At 37.3% G+C, this 4,792-nt stretch overlaps 1 long non-coding RNA gene across 1 annotated transcript; it reads right to left on the reverse strand.

The window, feature by feature from the left end:
• Nucleotides 1-368: 368 nt before the first annotated feature.
• Nucleotides 369-830, reverse strand: LOC140021102 (uncharacterized). Its single transcript, XR_011825071.1, has 2 exons — nt 706-830; nt 369-494 (listed from the first exon to the last, which is right to left on the reverse strand). It is a non-coding gene; the product is annotated as an uncharacterized lncRNA (long non-coding RNA).
• Nucleotides 831-4,792: the final 3,962 nt, after the last annotated feature.

The following is a 4,792-nucleotide window of genomic DNA, read 5'->3' on the forward strand; positions in this document are numbered from 1 at the left end:
TGTTGCCCAGTAGTTTGCTAAGGATGCAGAACAAAACCAATGCATAGGCTGATAACCTATTTCCCATTTCCTCTGCCACATCGCCAATGAGGTATTTAAAGAAACGAAGGAAAATCCCAATAGTTAAAACGGCTACAAGTCCTAACCAGCAGACTGGCATCTCAGATCATACTAATGAAAACGCAATGCGACAGTACATTTCATTATCAAAGAACAGACGTTAATCAGCTCAACAAACCCATTGGACAGACTTCAATGACGCTTAAAAGAAAAAATCAACAGGAAAATGGTGAATGAGAGGGCATACTATTTCTAGTTGGGAGGGAGCTTCTTGGTCTTTTTGTAGTAACGAGCGAGGTGGTGAATCCTGCGCTCCACCAGAATCAATCTGAACTTGGAATCCTTGTCCTTCCTGTTCCTCTCCAAATGCTTCCTGATTGCGATGGCCTTCTTGATCAGATGGTATAGATCCTCTGGAATCTCAAGTGCAAACCCTGCCCTCCGAACCAGAAAAAATCACTAATATTGTTATAAAAAATTTAAACAAAATAATGCGAATGCAATAAGAAAAATGATATTGAATTGGCGGTCTTTGAGATGAAGTTGGCGCAGAATGTGGGGAATTTTTCTCACTATGGACGGGAACACTAAGCTTTTGGCCTAATGCACAATAATTTGCAATACTGCATATGAAATAAAACACACCTTCCTCCATCAATGCAACACTTGCCAGGCCATCCCAGAAAACCTTAAAGGGATTGTCTACACTGCAACTCTCGTACTCTCTTCTTGACATTTCCATCACATTATGAAGCCCTGAATCAAAGTCAAAACCTGCATAACCCCAAAAAAAAGAAAAACAAAAACAAAAAAAGCCGCGTATCAGTGCCAAGATTAAAGTGTTGTAACCTAAAATTGAAATGATTGATTCTCGAATCTCAATCTGTACAAGTGACAAGTCATTGGATTTACAAAGAGTGTCTCCTGTCTGGAAAAAGTGGGAAGAAGACCAGTTAGTTTAAAAGTCATTGGTTGTGGGGATGGACCAAAAGGAGTCTCCCACAATGTATTCTAGGCCAAAAGACTGAATCAACAGTGAAGGAAGAATGATGAATGCTGGTGAAATTAAAAGGCGGGTAGGCATTTTTCGATCTTGGATAAGAATTAAATATACCGTGAGCCTTGAGGATCCCAAATTCCCACTCCACCCAGCACCACTTAACCCACTATTTCTCTCACCAGCAGCCACTCATAGCAACATCATACACCCAATTCCACTCCCTCCACCACCATCCAATTATTGGGGAAAAAATTTAGGGCAAATTAATTGGGAAAAAAATTAGGGAAACAAGGTTTGCAAATTAGTGCAAACCCTGCCCTCCGAACCAGAAAAACTCCTTCCTGAGCCTCTGGACATTGCTGGAGTCGTCGACCTTGTAGAACTAGAGGACGGCAGCCTTGGCCTTCTTCTTCTTGGGCTTGGTGTAGGGTTTTCTTCTTGCGCTTCTTGGAGCCACCACGGAGGCAGAGGAAGAGGTGGATGGTGGACTCCTTCTAGCTCTTTCCAGATGTTGTAGTCGGCTAGGGCACCACTGTTCTCCAGCTCCTTGCCGACGATGATGAGGCGCTACTGGTCCGGCTGCCGCCTCCGCTGCTGCTCAGGATTTGGGAAACGAATAAAGGGGGTTGAGAATAATGGGGTTGATTGAGGGATTGAATGTGTGAGGAGAACAGATGCGTCTGGATGTGGGGACTGGTCGACGGGGGAGTAAGAGTGGTTGCTTTTCTTAGTGTATGGTACCCGCGCCACTTTTTTTCATTTTTAGTTTGAACAAATTTCGGGCACCGGTCAATCACGACGATTCAAGTCAATTTTAGGTTCAATTTTTATTTAAATTTACTAATGTATTTCTAATCACTACTCCTTAATATATTTATTAAAAAATTATAATGGATGAAAAATTTTTGCTAAATTCAAAGAACTGGTAAATGTTCTCTTTCTCAAGTTATAATAGTTTATAGTTGTTCTAACTAGAAACTTTCATTAATTTTTTCTAGTTAAAAACGTAGATTTATGGGTAATTTCTTTTTTTTTTTTTGCTTTCACATATTTAATTTATGTTAAATACAAAACCTACCAGTTTCCCTTTCATAAAAATATTAGTGCAACACTTTTTGAATTTTACTTACAAACATTTATGTATTTAACATAAATTAAATGATTCAGAGTGAAATGCCCATAAAGAGCAGAATATTTGTTCATGTAATGGAGGAAACCCACAAAGAGTTGGTACTTTATGGGCCATTTCTTTTTTAAAAAAAATTTAATTTATGTTGAAAAGATAACCTGCCAGTTTTCGTTTTGTAAGAAATCAGTGTAACACTTTTTGAATTTTACTTACAAACATTTATAAATTTATCATAAATTATATGTTTGAGAGTAAAATGGCCATAAAAAGTTGGTACTTTGAATAGATAATGCTCATTTGCCCATAAACTACACTCCCTGAAGGCTATTTTGTTAAATACTTTGTAGTACTTTGTTATTCCTTTGCTAATACTACTTGGCATGTAGTACAAAGGATAAATCTGGCATAAATTTCTTATTCCATTGATAAAAAACCTGCCTGCCTTATAACTATTGTAATGAAAGATATATCTTTAGAGTTTATAACAAATTATTACTTAAGTTTGAGAAAATTATAAAATATTTATGCATAGTTTATCAAGATACCATTCGTAATTTCCTAATAAAAAAATAGGGGCTAAATTGTAAAACTTAGGGTGCCATAATAGAAATAATAAAATTGGTGTATTACATATGGGGGTTAAATTGCAAAAGTTAGAGTGCCATAGTAGAATTAATGAAATTGGTGAATTACATATGGGGCTAAATTACAAAAGTTAGGGAGTAATAATAGAATTAAAGAAATCGGTGTACTACATATGGGGCTAAATTGTAAAAGTTAAGGTATCATAATGGAATTAATGGAATTTTTTACAACATTTGGGGTTAAATCACAAAAGTTAGGGTGGCACAGTAGAATTAATGAAAGTGACTTAGAAATAAGTACTTTAAACAGTGACGATTAATTCTTGTCACTAAATCCGAATCGGTAGAGTGACAGTGACGATATTAGAAGTTGTCACTATATAGATCATTTTAGTGACAACTTTTTCAAGGTCGTCACTGAAGACTTAGTTGCTTTGAGCAATCATGACAACTCTCCTTGTCGTCACTAAACAACCACGTTTTGTGACGACTTTTATCGTCACTAAAAAATGTTGTCACTAATGACCACATTTCTTGCAGTGTAGTTTGTGACGAAAATAACGGGTCGTCACTAAACATTTAGTTGCTTTGATGCAATTGTGACAACTTTAGGTGTCGCGACTAAAGAAGCTCCTTTTGTGACGACTTATTGTCATCACTACAAAATGTTGTCACTAATACCTTTTTTTTAGTGATCAGTGACGACAACAAAAAGTCGTCAGTAAATAGGCCAAGCAATAGTGATGATGTTCTTAATGTTGTCACTATTGTGTGTTCTAAACACTCCCGCGCTCTTGCTAAATCTTGACGGGAATTTACTAGTGACGACTTTTAAGTTGGCTCCCATTAGAGGTTTGTGACGAGTTAGAAAGTCATCAATAAAGGATCCACTTTTGTGACAACTTTTTTTAGTCACAGAGAAAAGTTGTCACTGATGACCAATTTTCTTGTAGTGTCGCATAAACAAAGGTGCAATGAAAAACTATCGAGACAAACTCATGTGTAACAACCAAATGAAGAAACTGCTCACCAGTTTTTATAACATTCATAGCAAATGAATGTTTCCAACAAACCCAAATTTTGTTGGATATATTAAAAAGGCCTAGATGAAATTCAAGTGTCGTCACAAAATCAGATAGAATAGAAGAGTCAATCATAGGCTCCAGAAGTAATTTCTTTAGTCTATGGGATGTTGCACGACCTGCTACACCTCACACATTCCAGATGAGCACTTTAATCATTAAATCAAAGGAGACGTTATAGCTTGAGAAGCCTCAACAGCTTGTTGAGTAAGAATCGTCCTGGGCCGTCTTAAAAAGCATTTTTTCCTTGCCCGTTTTGTTTGGTATAGCTGTGTTAACATCTCTTGATCAATCAGGTTTTCAAAAGGTGGAATAGGAGCAAGCCTTGCATCTATCTAGACTTTGAATGTGCAAATTAGCTAGTTGATTAGCTAAGGTTAACGGCTTATCCATATCTAAAACCCAGTAAAAAACATAAGTCTATTTGGTAGACAAGTTCTTCTTAGGAAATCGTTTTGCTCGATCGAGTCTACAGTCATCGTAAAAAGAGAGAGAGAGAGGCTGCACATTGCGGTTAACAGCAAGATTAACAACAACCATCTACTCATTTTTCCCCCTACATTTGGTCTTCTGATAAACCAGAAGAGATTGACTAGACTGCAGGAGATTTCAGTGCACAGAAAGGAACCGAAAGAGATTGTTCGTTGCTGCAATTAACAACTGTCACTTGATCACCACTCTTTGGCTGAATGTCCAGCTGATAAACAAGAGAAGTTCAAGTAGACACTATCAGATTTCGGTGCGCAAACATAATTAATAGCATCTACCTGATCATTACCTTCCTGCTGGTTTTGTTCAGTTGATAGACTAGACGAGTTCGGGTGAACTGATCAGGTCTCAGAAGTTCCCGCTGCAATTTCTCTTTCACAATCCATGCCTTATCTTCATGAGCTTTAGATTGGTGTGATGCATTATTTTTTGGAGCCTGATCAACTTT

The sequence above is a fragment of the Coffea arabica genome, chromosome 11e (genome assembly GCF_036785885.1).
Source record: "Coffea arabica cultivar ET-39 chromosome 11e, Coffea Arabica ET-39 HiFi, whole genome shotgun sequence".
Taxonomy (NCBI): domain Eukaryota; kingdom Viridiplantae; phylum Streptophyta; class Magnoliopsida; order Gentianales; family Rubiaceae; genus Coffea; species Coffea arabica.